This window comes from Lepidochelys kempii, chromosome 5 (assembly GCF_965140285.1).
Source record: "Lepidochelys kempii isolate rLepKem1 chromosome 5, rLepKem1.hap1, whole genome shotgun sequence".
NCBI lineage: Eukaryota > Metazoa > Chordata > Testudines > Cheloniidae > Lepidochelys > Lepidochelys kempii.
In genome coordinates this window covers 90,735,988-90,753,676 of record NC_136384.1, presented here as the reverse complement: position 1 = coordinate 90,753,676, position 17,689 = coordinate 90,735,988, and positions in this window count along the sequence as shown.

Here is a 17,689-nt window from a genome sequence, read left to right as displayed (position 1 = left end):
TCAAAGATGTTCTGACTTGCTTTTCAATATGCTTAATAATTTTGGAATGCATCTTTGAAAAAAGGGTATTTGCCTGATAATGTACCATATACAGTACCTTCTCTATATATTTTACTGCTTCATTTTATGTAGAATTAATGTTTATAGTGCAATTATTTTAGTCTTTTGGGTTCTTTTATGTTTAAATATGCACAATTTAAAAGATTTTTTTCATAAAAATATGTAGAAAGCAACAAAACCACAATATATCCTGGGCATTAGATCAGAAAACTTGTGTTAAAGTCTTTTTTTCCATGTCAGTTCCTTAGGGGAGTACACATTAAATCACATAGTTTGTATGGCAAAATATCTATGGCTTTTCATCACCAGTGATTCTCAGAAAAAACTTGGCATTCTAATGGGACACACACCAGATGATGAATGGCTCTGAAAACAACTTATGTATTTCCTCATTAGCTAATTATGAACATGACAACCACGCCTAGTTTTGCCATTCAAAAGTCCATGCATGATCTCATTTGGGCTGAAGCTTGTTTTCAAATTCATAACAGTTTAAAAAAAATACATGCTCCTGGTCAAACATCAGGCGAAGGAAACTGGCTGTGTTTTGGCTTAGATTGGCAAAGAGGAAATTAAATGCTCCAAAAGGATAAATAAACCATTCTAAAAAATAGAACACTTAATTGAGAATGGGATGAACATGAAACAAATCATGAAGAGAAATGAGAGAGGCACAAAGGTGAAGCCAAACCTAACAGATAAGTATCCTAAACATTCACTAATGATTCCATGTCCTCCTTGTTACAGAGAAGTAAGATTTTAAGTTACAGACCAGACTTCATACCCTATGTAGTCCATTAGCTCAGAATTACGTGACGCTGTCCACCAAGTCCTCTCTCTCCTTCACTGTCCTCTCTCCTCCAGTCAGTATGGTACAGATTTTTATACTGAAATGCTTCTTTGTGCTTGAGAAGTTCTAATCCTTGGCTAAGGGATGTATGGGTCATTTAGAACCCAGGAAGATGTGGGAACAAGATTTGGTTTGGGGCAGCTAGGAGATAGTTGAAGCTTTTGTAGTAGGGAGGGGGATGTATCCTCTCTCCCCCCAGACTGCTTTTGGAGAAGGGTGGAAGTGATGTAAGATGTGTCTTGATTAGGATTTAAAGGTGTGTCATTAGAAAATGGTAGCTTCCAACTAGAGTATTCTAATGTAGGCAAGGCGGGGTGTTACTTTTAACATGTAGTAGAGTAGGGTAGGCAACCTATGGCACGTGTGCCAAAGGCGGCACACGAGCTGATTTTTAGTGGCACTCAAACTGCCTGGGTCCTGGCCACCATCCCACATTTTAGTTAAGGTGGCTGAATCCTCATTCCCGACTCCAGCAAGAACTAGTTGCCACACTGCACCTTGTCCTAATATCTGCCAGTATTTTCTTCAAGCTTGACATGTCTGCAAAATAATCAGCAATAGAATAGTTAGTGTCAACATTTTAAGTATCCCCCATTAGGCTTTGGAGTGATTACCCCATTGTGATTACTGGGAACAATTCTCATCTCTCAGAGGGCCTGGTTCTCTTCCTCCATGTCTTCTGATCTGAGTTCCAGATCACTTTCCTAAGCTGCTACATCCAGGGCATTTAAGATTGTTCAGAAGTTTATTAAATCTAAAATTTGTGATATCATTCACACTTAGGCCATGTGATAATTCTATTATTCCTTTGTACAGCTAGTTGAAATCATTCCCAAACTGATCCTGATTTTTGTAAATTCATTCATTATTTGCACATGTGCACTGGATAATTTAAGTGAGGGTAGTTAAATAGAATAAAGTGAAAGAAATAAGTGAGGGTGATTAACCCTAGAACAACTTACCCAGGATTGTAGTGGAGTCACCATCACTGGAAATGTTAAAATCAGGATTGGATATTTTTCTAAAAGATATGTTCTAGTTCAAACAGGAACTATTTTGGGGAAGTTCTATGGCCTGTGTTATGCAAGAGGTCAGACTAAATGATCAGAGTGGTCCCTTCTGGACGTATAATCTATTAAATCTATGAACAAACTTCAAACTTCAGTGTACGGGGAATTTCCAAATTGTTCACACTAACTGTTCATTCTTAGTTATTCATGGTCACCTAAATCACATAGTTAGGCTTCTAAGAATTCAGAGGGGGGGTTTAAAATATAATTTTGATAAATAATGTCAATGTTTCTTTTTCAGCTTTTAAAAATTTATCATTTTAAAATTTTACCGTTGCACAAAATTATGGGTTTTAAGCATTTTTTATTTTTATCAATTTAAATGTTCACAGTCATTGGAAATTATGGGGGTAAGGGTCAGACAACAATTTGATGGCAGTAGAGTGATGTTCCCCTGGTGTTATCCAGACTGGTAATCTGCTAGGTCACTCCAATCCTCGACTCTGGGAGCCAGCCTTACCCTGCTCTGCTGTGAGGACCCCCACTCCCGGGCTCTTCATGCACAGCCTCTGGCATGTAAGCTCCTTCCAGCTTGTGAGTAAGCACTTTTGGCCAGTCACTGCTTGGCTTGTTCAACAAATGACACTAGCCAATATCTCCGGTCCCAGACACAACCCTAGGAAACTCTGTCTTGCAGTGTCCAGTTATGTCTGCTGGATGCTGCAAACTTATGAGTTCTTCAGTTTAACAAAGAAATTTATATGTACCAGGCTTGTTATACCAAGGGGAGTCTGACACACTTCAAACCAAATGCACTGCTTCAGGTAGAATAAACAAATAAATTTATTAACTACAAAAGATAGATTTTAAGTGATTATAAGTCAAAGCAAAACAAGTCAGATTTGGTCAAATGAAATAAAAGCAAAATGCTTTCTAAGCTGATCTTAACACTGTCAATGCCCTTACAAACTTATATGCTTCTCCCCACAGGCTGGCTGGTTGCCATTCAGCCAGGCTCTCCCCTTTGATCAGCACTTCAGTCGCTTGGTGGTGGTGTCTGTAGATGTAGGTGGAAGAGAGAGGAAGAGCATGGCAAATGTCTCTCCCTTTTATCATGTTCTTTCTTCCCCCTTGGCTTTGCCCCCCCTTCAGGATCAGATGAGTATTACCTCATCGTAGTCCCAGACTGACCAAGGGAAGGTGGGTGACTCACTGGAGAGTCCAACAGATCCTTTGTTGCTGCCTAGTCCAGTTTCCTTTGTTCCTGTGAGGCTGGGCTGTGTTAGTCTCATACATGCCCTTATGAGGTGTGAACTACCCTTCTGTTCCTGGAGAATTTTTCCTGGGCTTGTTTTAAACCATGAGGACACATTTTCAGCCTCATAACTACATACATGAAATTACAACCTATAACATTACTATAACAACCATAATCAGTGCATCATGAGCCTTCTGGAGACACCCGACAGGACAAACTTTGCACTGGATACCACAAAATCATATTATGAGGATGAACATGGGGGTGCAAGGTTTTCCCCTGAGAAACAGAGTGTCACAAGTAGATGTTGAGATTAAAAAAATTACAACTTTATAACCATTAAAACAAATTGTCAACATCACATTTCAAAATATACAAAGTCAATATCCCTAAATCAAACTCTAATACATTCTCAATCAGCATTTTTCTTTCTTTGCCTGTTTGTAAATTTTATTACCGATGGAAATATTTTTTATCAGTTTGTGTGTGTACAATGAAATTGATGTTTACCAACAAAATCTAATCCTTCCAAGCCTACACATAGTATTGTTTCTGCTCCCTAATTAGATAAATCATTTTTTTTAAAATAAGAGATTAACAATGGGAAATAATGAATAACTAATAGCTAATACAGTAGTTCAAGCATGAATAGCCTAGTTTGCTTTCAAATACAAGTATCTATATGAAAAATATCCATTCCTTCTGTTCAAATAAAAATCCCTCCAAGTATTTGTGAATGGCAAGTAATATGGTCTATAAACATGGTCAAATCAAGCAGTTATTGGGAATTTGAATGAATTCCAGAAACACTATTTTTTTCAGGCAACTTTATTCTTTTGATTAAAACACTGGAGATGGGCCTGGTACAGAAAATTCAGATCCAATTTTAACTCTTTCCAAAATGTGTAGATGTTCAAACCTAGGGATTTGATTTGGATGTGTCTTTAGTTAAAATGTATGGGCTTTGTGGTGAAAGAATGTTTTGGCTAGTCACCGTTCTCATCTACTCACTGTTCTCAACCAAGACATGGTAAAAGTTAAATGAAGGATCTAGTAGTGAGGTTTCTTGGTGATTTTTCAGACTGTCATCTTATCACAATTCAGCCTCCATACAGATGCTATGTCTCCAGTAGTCTCACTGTCATATTTTCTCCTACTGTGCACTCCATGATGCCCACCGTAGTTGTGCCAAAAGCTAGGATAAAAAGTGTAAATTTTTACTACATGAAACAGATGTTCCTTTTCTCTCAGTGCTGATTTAAAGTCAATCTGCAATGTCTTCAGAGTGGTTTCATCTGTGAAACACAGATGCTTAGGAAGTGTGGCTGGGACTTTAATTACATTTATGTAAGGTACTTTGCTCCTCTTTTAAAGGTATGAATTAAGGGTAAGTGAAATGGCACCTGATTCTTGCCTGTTTCTACAATTGAGTCTACTTGGAGATTCCAAAATGTTCAGTTAACTTTTCTTTTTTCATTATTGTCCATTATTGTGTCCCTCCACATCTGGGCTTCAGAAGGAACCAGAAGCTGATGTGTCAAATTACCATGGGAATGGGATGTTTGCATGCTTGATTATTGTTGGTGATAATGAGATGAAACACCTTGACTTCTGAGCCTTCAGAGGGGGACTCACCACTGAAAAATTTTAAAGAGTATAGGGAAGGAGATCAGAAAAGCATCAGTTCCCAGAGAGATGGGGAGGACACCAATGCATCCGTCTTAAAGTCACCTACAAGTCCTGCATGTCTTCTGCTTTTAAACAAACTGTCCACTTTTAGGGCAACAGCCAGATTCTGTGTTCACAAGTAGCCAGTGCTGTTCCAGATGATGATACTTCTGGTGCCACACCTCTTAATGTCATAGGGCAAAACTCACATTGACTTTAAAGAGAACTGGATCAGGTCCATAGTAATGCCCAAGAGGAGCTAGGACTTGAAAAGCACAGTCAAGGTCCCTTAATATTGTAGGGGGAAAGGAAGGGGACTAAATGACCAAGACTGGCTGATTACTTACCTAAATTGGTCATTCAGCTGTCCAGGCAGGAGGAGTTACTTGCCTGGGTGAAAAGATGGGAGGGAGGCTGCTGGAGGGTGTTGGTGTCTTGAAGGAGGGAATGATTTCTTGCGTGCTTCTATCTCTTTTTGGACAATATGGGTACTTGTTTACCAATGCTTCTAAAACACTAAGGGCTGACTTGCTGCATGGGCCTATGTGTATATTGGCAGTGCTGGGGGATGGCTTGCTGCATACGTCTGTGTGTATTCTGCCATTGCTGGATAATGGCTAAGTGCATGAGCCAAGAGTACGAGTTTGGTGGTGTTCTTGGAAAGGTAAAACTCGATTATTAGGGTTTTGCCAGAAACAAAACACAAGCATACAGTCACCTGAGCTTATCTGTAGTAGATAGCAAGTTACCTTCTTGGGGCTGCCTATAGTCATAGAAGCGAGGGGCATGCATTACATTAGCATCAAATATTAATTAAATCTCTCCCAGGAGTTTACCTGTTACAGTAACCACTTAAATCAATGGGAGCAGGAAATTAAAGGGAAAAATTGGTTAGTGAAGAATATTCAGTAGAAAAAAACCACACTGAAACTACTTTGGTAAGATTCTGTTCTGAGTAGCATTTTTGTGTCACATTAGAGGAAATACTACTTTTGCTGCTTATAACTGAGGTTGATGTTTGACTACTTGCAGTACATAGCAAAGTTCATGAAAGCAGTAGGTCAGATACAGTAGCTCAGCCTTGTCAGCTGAGCGAAGGATTCTTTATATCAAGTGCTGTAATAACTTCAACTTTCAAAGAAGGAAAAAGGAGAGTTGAGTAGTTGGGGGAATTCATTTACCCCATTATTGAAAATCAAATCCCACAAATTGGTTGTCTCTTTTCAGGGGTGAGGAAAATATTCCTTGAGTACCTACGATCCTGATTCTGAAGCTAAATTAATAAAAGTAGCAGGGTCCATTTTTCTCATCAACACCATATCAAAAAGAATGTTGGGAATTTGGACCATCAGGATCCAGGTCCAGCAGTTAATTCTGGAGGAGGATGGTTTAACGTTTGGAAGAGCTGAGATGATTCATTTGTTTTCGACTTTGTTTTTAAAAATCAAATAAAAACCCTGTTCTTGAAAAGATGCTTTTTATTACCCATGTTCTAGTATGAAAAAGCATATTTTAATCCTGCCATATTTTTCTGCACATTTGTATTGCCCTTGTAATACAGCAATATAATGGACAAGGAAAACCATTTTTTTTAAAGTCATGAGACAACATAAGATTTTGAAAATATGGTTTATAGTTCCACAAAAAATCCAGCATGAAATTAATGGAGTACCTGTCTATGTCATGTTTTCCCATATGAATGCAACAGATAAAAAATGTAATAAATTCATTCATCTACAGCCACTTTAAATATCTGAGCTGATCAGCAGTTTCACTGATGTGTGGCCAGACTTTGAAGTCTATCTTAGCTCTCTGGAATTCGACCAGCCACTTTCCAGACCATGTAATGCATTCCAGATCTTTCCACATTATACATTCCAGATGGCCATATGAATTCTTTGTACATTTTCTCCTTTCTTATTTAGGTTATTGGGGTAATTTGGGCATAAAATGTGCACGGTACAAAGTGACAACTGACATATTGTTATGCTATTGTGCTGCTTAAACACTGATGATGGACTTTAATGAATGTTTATGAAATTTGGGTTTGTTGGTTTTTTTCCCCTCTTTCAATCATTTTTAAGCTCCTGAATAATGAGATACTAAACATACTGGATTCTCCCCAGGCCACATGGGGCTTGATTTTCAAAAGTACTGAGCACCCACAACCTTGATTGAATTAAATGCAAGCTAAGAGTGCTTAGCACCCTTGAAGATTGGGTCTCTTGTGAACACAGTCTTCCCCCACGGCTCTGTCTGTGCACCATCATGACCTAGAGAAGAAGCTTTCTAGTGGGATGTTAAAATGGATTTAGCACCATTCAAATTCAATCCAGTTCTTACTTAAAGGAGAGGAAAAAACCCACACCACAATATCAGCTCGTGGTTTCTATAATATGGGTAGTAGCCCATAAGCTGAATTAAAAGAGGCCACCAAGTTTATTTTCAGGGGCCAAAAAACCTATATCTTCATAATAATCTTTTGCCTCTACGTCAGAGCAATCTGAATCATAGCCACATGAAGAAAAAAAGGTAGGCAGCCTGGGCCAAATAATGTAAGGCTATAATCCTATTGCAAGTTTCTGATGTCATCACAAACCTTGCGTCACACTAGAGTGGTTTGTCACCCAAACCTCAAGATGGAATTTTCATATATCACATTGCTGCATGTGTTTTTCTTCAGAGACATGGACCAAAGCCTTGGTTAAGGCTACACTGCTCTTGTCCTACACCGCATCCTTACATAAGACTCCCATTATTTTTGAATCTGGTCTGAAAAAGGAGAGGTGGGAAAAGGCTGGGGATCAGCTCAGAAAGAGGTGAGCAGCACCAGAAATGATTACATTTACACATACAACCAGGGCAAATGAAAAATGCTGACAGAATTTAAGAAATATATAGGTCCTGATCCTGCAAACAGTAAGCAGGAGCATAACTTTATCCAAGGGAATAAAATTCCTTGTGGTTACAGAATTGGGCTACCAAGGCTATTAACTAAGAATAATATGGACAACCAACAGCTAGCATATTTCCATGATATTCCATAGAATCATAGGACTGGAAGGGACCTCGAGAGGTCATCTAATCCAGTCCCCTGCACTCATGGCAGGACTAAGTATTATCTATACCAGTGGTGGGCAACCTGCCGTCTGTGGGCCGCATGTGGCCCATCAGGGTATTCTGATGGTGAGCCGCAAGACATTTTGCTGATGTTGACCATCCGCAGGCACAGCTCCCCACAGGTCCCAGTGGCTGCAGTTCGCCATTCCTGGCCAATGGGAGCTGCGGGAAGCGGTGGGCCGCAGGGATGAACACGGCTGCTACTCTGAAACTCACCTACTTTGTCTCTCTCAGATTAAAACCTAGTTACTTTGGACAAACATATTTGCCCTTTTGAAACTGCTTCTAACACAGTTTCTATCTTTTTAAAAGAAAAATTATTGCAGATTGAGCAGCGAGCTAATCAAAATGGCTCATTTACACTGGTATTCAGTTAGTGCTATCTGGAAACACAGGGAATATGCAAAATGGAAATGGATTCTCCTTTGCCAGAGGATTACAGTAATCACTGTATGTCATAAATATAAAGGGAAGGGTAAACCCCTTTGAAATCCCTCCTGGCCAGGGGAAAGCTCCTCTCACCTGTAAAGGGTTAAGAAGCTAAAGGTAACCTCGCTGGCACCTGACCAAAATGACCAATGAGGAGACAAGATACTTTCAAAAGCTGGGAGGAGGGAGAGAAACAAAGGGTCTGGGTCTGTCTGTAGTCCTCTTTGCCAGGGATAGACCAGGAATGGAGTCTTAGAACTTTTAGTAAGTAATCTAGCTAGGTATGTGTTAGATTATGATTTCTTTAAATGGCTGAGAAAAGAATTGTGTTGAATAGAATAACTATTTCTGTCTGTGTATCTTTTTTGTAACTTAAGGTTTTGCCTAGAGGGGTTCTCTATGCTTTTGAATCTAATTACCCTGTAAGATATCTACCATCCTGATTTTACAGGGGGGATTTCTTTATTTCTATTTACTTCTATTTTTTTATTAAAAGTCTTCTTGTAAAAAACTGAATGCTTTTTCATTGTTCTCAGATCCAAGGGTTTGGGTCTGTGGTCACCTATGCAAATTGGTGAGGCTTTTTATCCAACATTTCCCAGGAAAGGGGGGGTGCAAGTGTTGGGAGGATTGTTCATTGTTCTTAAGATCCAAGGGTCTGGGTCTGTAGTCACCTAGGCAAATTGGTGAGGCTTTTTACCAAACCTTGTCCAGGAAGTGGGGTGCAGGGTTTTGGGAAGTATTTTGGGGGGAAAGACACGTCCAAACAGCTCTTCCCCAGTAACCAGTATTAGTTTGGTGGTGGTAGCGGCCAGTCCAAGGACAACGGGGGGAATATTTTGTACCTTGGGGAAGTTTTGACCTAAGCTGGTAAAGATAAGCTTAGGAGGTTTTTCATGCAGGTCCCCACATCTGTACCCTAGAGTTCAGAGTGGGGGAGGAACCTTGACACTGTAAATCTACTGTGTCCACTAAAACTTACATCACTATTGACTAGTATTTCTTTCTCTTTATATACTTCTGGGCTTGTTGTGGGACACACAGAACCAGTACATGGGTTTTATCACTGGTTCCTTAATAGTTCAAGAACCGCAACTGTTGTGGTGGGTTCTCCATTACTGATCATTTTAAAATCAAGATTGGATGTTTTTATAAAAGATTACTTCTAGGAATTATTCTAGGGAAGTTCTGTGGCTTGTACTGTACAAGAGGTCAGACTAGATGATCACAGTGGTCCCTTCTGACCTTAGAAAATGTAAATCAATGAAATCTTTCAATGTTCTTTGGCATTTTGGCCACTTTGACCACAGGATCCTGCAACATACTACCTATTTTGCTTGCAAATCTCCACCACAAGTGCTCCCTACCTCAGCTTCATGCTCTGCTGAACAGTGACTATCCAGCTTCCATGGGGTAATTGCCACTGTTTTCCACAGCATTCTCCCAGGTAATCTGATTCCATGGTGTCAGGGCTGGCTCACCAAATTTTTTCTTCCTCATCCTGAAATTATGGAACCACTGCTGATCATCCCACCAGTCTGTGATTGTGGTCATGACCAAAAAATTGTACTCTACCCACTGAAGACCATCCACAGGTACAATCATGATGCTGTCTACTGAAGTGGTGGTGGGGACACCACAAGGGCAACGTGAAATCTGTCTCTCAGTAGGTACTGCTGGGACCATCTGCCCACAGCCACCTCAGATGTCTCATGATTGGTTTCCCAGACCTCCAATAGAAATATTACCTGCTGTGCCAAGAGTGAGAGCTGAGTTTTCACCCTCGCCTCCATTTTGAGGAAAAAATTAGGAAATGGCACTGGCATAAGAGGGTTTATAGGAGTTCCCTCAGGGAATTATGGAAATTTGACTTCGTCTCCCACAATTTTCCTGAGCTATGAGGTCTTCCAGACTCTGAAAAGCCACTACTTCACAGAGCTGGAAGGGCTTTAGTACTGCACTAGTGTGGACATGAAGTAAAACAGCAACTCTCCTGCACCCAAAACAGCACAGCTAGTGTGGAGACACTGCACAATTGTTTCATTTTTTAAAGTTCTCTGTTTGCAAATAAAAATTATGTTGACTTGAGTCTTTTCTGGAACACTGTTTACAGAGCACCTTGTCCATAAGGAACATTTCAAATCAGAGCAAATTAAGTACTCTCCCAATGTGGTATTAAAATAACAAAGAGCTCCTCAGTACATTTCAGTGGACTGGTGGTTTCCTTTGCCAGCACCTGTGACTCACCAGATGTTAGTGTGGAAAAAAGCCATGAAGCTGAAGTGTGCTTATTCCAACAGTCATTTGACAGATGTTAATGCACAGAACAACAGAAGTCATCCCCCGGAGAACAGGGGTTATTTTTCGTTTTCTTTTCTTTTCTTTCCTTTCTTTTCTTCACTGGACAGGAAATGAAGCTATATTCACATCCACTGCAGGGCATAACAACAAATGAAAATATAACCATCTTCCTTAAAAGACAAATCTGGGTTCTTCACTGTGAGGATTGTCATGTCTTTGGAACAGAAGTGTATCTGTTCCTGAAAATCTTCTCTCTTCCCCACCTATGGAACCTAATGTTATCCCACTTTCAGTGTGTTTTCATTCTGAATATAGATGTGACTCTACAGATAAACCCCTTATAAAAACATCGTGTTGTGAGTGTGCATATTCTTATTATACATAAACTAATAGTAATATACCTATGCTACTCCTTTGTATATATTCATTATGGATGCTTTTTTGCAGCTCCATGGTTTAGGTTTTTTTCCACTTAAAGCAGGAATTCAACTTTCTAGTTTTGAACGAAGAACAGACTTTCGGGTCAGAAGGGACCATTGTGATCATCTGATCTGACCTCCTGCACATTGCAGGCCACAGAACCTCATCCAGTCACACCTGTAATAGAACGCTAATCTCTGGCTGAGTTACTGAAGTCCTCAAATCATGATTTAAAGACTTTCAGTTACAGAGAATCCACCAGTTACACTAGTTTAAATGTGCAAGTGCCCCATGCTGCAGAAGAAGGTGAAACCGCCACAGGGTCTCTGCCAATCTGACCTGGGGAAAATTCCTTCCCGACCCCAAATATGGTGATCAGTTAGACCCTGAACATGTGGGCAAGACCCACCAGGCAGATACCTGGGAAAGAATTCTCTGTGCTAACTCAGAGCCCTCCCCATCTAGTGGCCCATCTCCAGCCATTGGAGATTTTTTGCTATTGGCAGGTGCCTATGGGTCACATGCCATTGTAGGCAGTCCAATTATACCGCCCCCTCCATAAACTTATCAAGCTCAGTCTTGAAGCCAGTTAGGTTTTTTGCCCCCACTACTCCCCTTGGAACGCTGTTCCAGAACTTCACTCCTCTGATGGTTAGAAACCTTCATCTAATTTTGAGCCTAAACTTGTTGATGGCCAGTTGTCCATATTGGCCCTTAACTTAAATAACTTCTCTCCCGCACTGGTATTTGTTCCTCTGATGTATTTATAGAGAGCAATCATATCTCCCCTCAGCCTTCTTTTGGTTAGGCTAAACAAGCCAAGCTCTTTGAGTCTCCTCTCATGAAGTAGATTTTCCATTCCTTGGATCATCCTAGTAGCCTTTCTCTGTACCTGTTCCAGTTTGAATTCATCTTTCTTAAACATGGAAGACCAGAATTGCACACAGTATTCCAGATGAGGTCTCACCAATGCCTGATATAATGATACTAACTCTTCCCTGTCTCTACTTGAAATACCTTGCCTGATGCATCCTAGGACCGCATTAGCCTTTTTCACAGCCACATCACATTCATGGCTCACAGTCATTCTGTGATCAACCAATACACCCAGGTCTTTCTCCTCCTCTGTCACTTCCAACTGATAAGTCCCCAGCTTATAGCAAAATTCTTGTTTCCTAAATGCATGACCTTGCATTTTGCACTATTAAATTTCATCCTATTTTTATTACTCCAGTTTACAAGGTCATCCAGATTTTCTTGTATGATATTCCAGTCCTCCTCCATATTGGCAATACCTCCCAACTTTGTATCACCTGCAGATTTTATTAGTGCACACTTACTTTTTGTGCCAAGATCAGTAATGAAAATGTTAAATAAGATTGGTCCCAAGACCGATCCCTGAGGAATTCCACTAGTAACCTCCCTCTAGCCTGACAATTCACCTTTCAGTATGACCCACTGTAGTCACCCCTTTAGCCAGTTCCTATCCACCTTTCAGTTCTCATGTTAATCCCCATCTTCTCCAATTTAACTAATAATTTCTCATGTGGAACTGTATCAAATGCCTTTCAGTAGATTAGATCTACTGCATTTCCTTTGTTTAAAAAATCAGTTATCTTCTCAAAGAAGGAGACCAAGCTGATCTGGCATGATCTACCTTTTGTAAAATCATGTTGTATTTTATCCCTATTACTGTTACCCGTATGTCCTTAACTATTTTATCTTTCAAAATTTGTTCCAAGACCTTGCATACAATGGAGGTCAAACTATCAGGCCTATAGTTTCCTGGATCACTTTTTTCCCTTTCTTCAGAATAGGAACTATATTAGCAATTCTCCAGTCATAGGGTACAAGCCCCGAGTTTACAGATTAATTTAAAATCCTTGATATGGGGCTTGCAATTTCATGTGCCAGTTCCTTTAATATTCTTGTCTGGAAATTATCCAGGTCCCCTGATTTAGACCCATTAAACTGTTTGAGTTTGACTTCAGTATGTCTTCTCCCAAATTATGCCATCCAATCTATGAGTAAAGACTGAATAGTCTAAGGATTTTCAGGTAAATCTGGTAATTTATACAGCATTTTGAAATTTTGAAGATATTTCAAAATTTAGAAATTTGAAATTGAAAAAGAAATTGGTTTATTTTTGTGAAATGTTACCCCTGTTTTTTTACCAATTTGTAGAGGGGGCCAATTTAAAAAAAGTAATTACATACTTTAAAGAAGTCAGGAAAACAATTTGAAAAAACTCTTTGCATTTAAATAAATAAATATCAGTTTTATTTCCCAGTAATTTACATGATACAGCATCCAAAAATTGGTTAGTGAAGAATGGACAATTTAAGACAGCTTGCTTTTTTTGGATCTGATGATTTTTTGGGTTCCTTTAGCAAATTAATTACTGATTTTTTTGAGATCTGAAAAAAAGACTGTTTTTTATATTTAGCAGTATGTAAGGGAAAAGCTAATTTTAACATTTGTGGGTTATTTTTTTATTTATTGGCAGTATTTGGCATGCATATTTTTGTTCAGCCACAGTGTTGATCAACAAATGTTTTTCACATGGAATGAATTCTCCAGAATCTATTGTTGTTTTTTTAAAAAATGTTTCTCGTCCTTATCATAGAAAAAACCTTGAAAATATGAAGTGGCTATTGCATTTCCTGACTAGTGATGTACATATCGATGGCTAATACTACTGTAAGGCACATTGTATCAGTGTTTGATGGAAAGTGAGAAAATTGGCATAAAATGATTGTTGCTACTTTTGATTTGTTTATAGGCATTTTTGATACTCATCATCAAAATATCACCATGAATGGACTTAGCCTTACAATGCTACCGTGAGGTAGACAGAAAACTGAAGCACTGAGACAGTAAGCTACTTTCTCAGGTCCCACAGGGAGTTTGCATCAAAAACAAAAAACAAATTACAGATCTCCTGGCTTTCTGTCCTGTGCCTTAACCACAACCTCACCCTTCCATTATTTTAGGGAATACATGCCTTCAGTACCTAGCTCTGCATCCAGCATTGCTGGAGTCAGTAAGGGTCTGATTCTCTTTTTGGGGTGGTTTTACCCCTGCATAATTCCATTGATTTCCTTGAAGTTACTTCTCATTTACATTAGTGTATCTGAGAGGAGAATCTTGCTCTCAGTTTATAAAATGAACTTTTAAATGCAACCGGATTGATGTGATATTTATCCCACCAAAAACGTGTGTTTAAATATCTATGATTTTATTGTCCACTTTTTAAAAAAAGAATACCTATTAGCTCCACTGGGTCTGCGGCTTCCCCAGCTAATTGGCAAGAATGACCCAGTACAAAAAGAATAATGCATCAGTTATTGTGGGTCTGATTCTAATCCCAGTTATCATAATGGTAAGCTTCCCACTGATTTCAGTGAGAACAGAATTGGGCCCTACATTAATGTCTTCTAAAAATGATGCAATTTAAACTAACTATAACATCTGGGCTCTGATTTGCTTCTCATTGACACTATTATAAATAAAGAATCATTTCAGTGAAGTTATTGGAATTACAACAAATTATTAAAACTGGTGTGACAGAGAATCAGATCTTTGATTTTCTTGTTTGTGTAAAGCACTCAATCTCTTCATAGGTAATTAAAATGGTGGATCCATAATACACAGTTATTCATGGACATCCTCTATTTAGCTATGTCAAAAATCTGTTGAAGATCTGCTCTAATTTGCTCATACACACTAACACCCTCCCTGCAAAAAGCCTTTGTTAATTATTTCAGAAATGCAGATTCCTCCCTTCAAATCTTTTCTAGAAACAGAATAGCACCAACATAGACTTCACCTTCTGGCTTTTCAAACCTTAAACTGTACTTCAAATGCAATTGCTACCTGGGCCACAAAAATAAATTCTCACACAATCTGCATTTACAAATGCTTAACCCTGTGTACAACAGTGACTGTTGTATAACAATTCAACTTGCTCTGTTTCTCTCTGGAATAATTGTACAAGCAGGTCTCTCCCTGACTACCACAGAAAGAGCAGACAAGCTGTGTGGGTGGTCTGGGGCTAGGGAAGCCAGAGCTGTGAAGGAATGAATGACCTCATGGATTCAGATGTCGGCTTTATGAATCCATGGGTCTCCTCCACAGTGGCATACAGAAGTATATGTTAGGTTAGAGCATTTGATACAATGTTCATCCACAAAACTAATGGTACAGCACATGTATAAAAAGTAATTAAGAGGACAGAACTGTTTATCAAAGTTTCCTTGTTGACATACTTACAATATTATTGTGTTCATTATCATTTGTTAAAATATAACACCATATATGTGCACATCTTGACAGACATAGGCCCCAATCTTGCAATCTTATTAACTAGTGTGGATGTGGGAATCAGTGTGATCACACACCCCCCCCCCCGCCCTCATCACTCTCCAATCTGCACTGCCCTGGGAAGTCAATTAGGTTCTGCATAAGTGAAGGGGTTCCTGCTAATGGTGTCACCTGCAGGATCATGACCACAGAGTAAGAGATGCTCCCTGCCCTAAACAACTCATGATATAAGATAGACAAGAAAGCCAAATAAAGACAAGACACAGATCTATAATTCAAGAAAGGATCAGCATGCACGCTGATTGGTGAGGGGAAGAGAGACACAATGGGTTTTAAGCAGAGATTGGACAGGAGCAGTGGGAGATGGGCCCAAGTGCAAGGGACAGCATGACAGGAGAGGCAAAGCCACACGAGTGTGGAAGTGATGAAGGGAGCAGTAATTTTTATACCAATCACAATACCTCGTGGCACAAGAACAAATGTTAAAATCTATAAGAATCATAATTCAAACTCATTATCATGGGACTTATTTTCAAAAGTGCAAGTTTTCCTATGCAGCCATGTGTGCAAAGGTCAGAATTGACAGGGACACTGTTATCCCATCCGGTAAGAAAAGAAAGGAAAAGAAAAGAAACTAGTGAACTGCAATCAAGATGCTTCACTACCAAGGAGCATGTAAAGATGCAATAAGAACTGTTTTCAGAGTAGCAACCGTGTTAGTCTGTATTCGCGAAAAGGAGTATTTGTGGCACCTTAGAGACTAGCAAATTTATCTGAGCATAAGCTTTCGTGAGCTACAGCTCACTTCTTTGCTAGTATCATGTAGCTACTCTACAATTAGACCAAAGCCAAGATGCCAAAGAGCACTGCAGACATCCTTCTCTGGAGACGCAATTTAACATGAATGCTTGTTGTGTTGTAATATCAAAGGAAATTGATCTTGCATATTCCCTAGAAATCTTTAGACTCTCATGATATGGGTTTCCGTGCTGCAGCTCAGGTTACAGGCGGAACATTGCAAGCATGATATTAGAGATCCTCACTCCCTCCTTGGCTTTGGAAGACTCTACTGGAGTTCTGGCTGCTGACCAAGAATGGGATGTGTGGGGTAGAGTGACTCTGAGCATAACATGCCTCTTCCTGGAAGAGGGCCTACTTGAAAGGATTCCCATCAGATTGAAGATGTGAGCAGATACAGGATTGGTATGGCACCAGGATCTAGGGTCCTTAGATGGTCATCCCATTCAGAGTGAATGACAGACTGTGAACCACAGCAGCGGCACTTTCCATCCCCTCTAGAAGGAGGGAGATCTAGTGATAGTAATGTGGTCTGCTAGAAAATGTGCTTGCTTTGGCAGAGAAGATTGACAGTGATTTATTTCACTGAAGGAGCAGAGATGCATCCCCAGCAGTTAGAAAGTGTTCAGAGAATCGAGTTTTTACAGTGCTGTTGACAATTCTTGCTGACATGTCCAGGGTAACAAAATTATGAATAATACTTAGAATTTATACAAGGTAAATTGATGCAGTCTAAACAGAAATGCGAATCTGGAGAGACTTGTTTCTGACTTATACTGTATATGATCCAAAGTTGGTATCACTGTAATAGGTTCTGTTTAGGGAACTGTCATGCCAGGTCAAAAGCTAGCAAATTACAATGTTTCATCATCCTCTTCTGAGCTGAAGTAGCAGCCTGGACAAAGGGTGGTTGGTCAGACTGTGCCATTTATTGGCTGTAAATGTAATGTTTTAAGGTACAATTAAAGTTTTAAAAACCCAGCCTTTTGGTCCCTCTTAACTGATGCCTTTTTTCTTTTCCATGAGACAACAAATGTTTTGCAGCTTGGTTCTCAAATACCTAGCCAGCTGGCTCATATGCAGAGTAGGAGTTGTTGTTATTTGGCAATTTCCTGATGGATGATCTATTCGTGGTCACAGATCAGAGAATTTATATTCATGCTGTGGGATCATTTACAACTAAAAGTCTCAGCCTTTTCATGAGGAGCCACAACCACCGTGTGTCTACTGCAATCCAGCCAGCGTAGCATGAAAGCCAACAATGTCAAAGAACCCTATATTCTTTCTTTAACCTCAGATGTACTAGTTTTGTTATAACAATAGTTTGTCATAGAACACCATGTACAGTACAGAAAGGTAAATTCATATCACTATTAATAAGCATATGACAAATATTTCCTTTAGAAATAACAATTTTTCTTGATTCTCTTTCTAGTCACACAAATCAGCAAT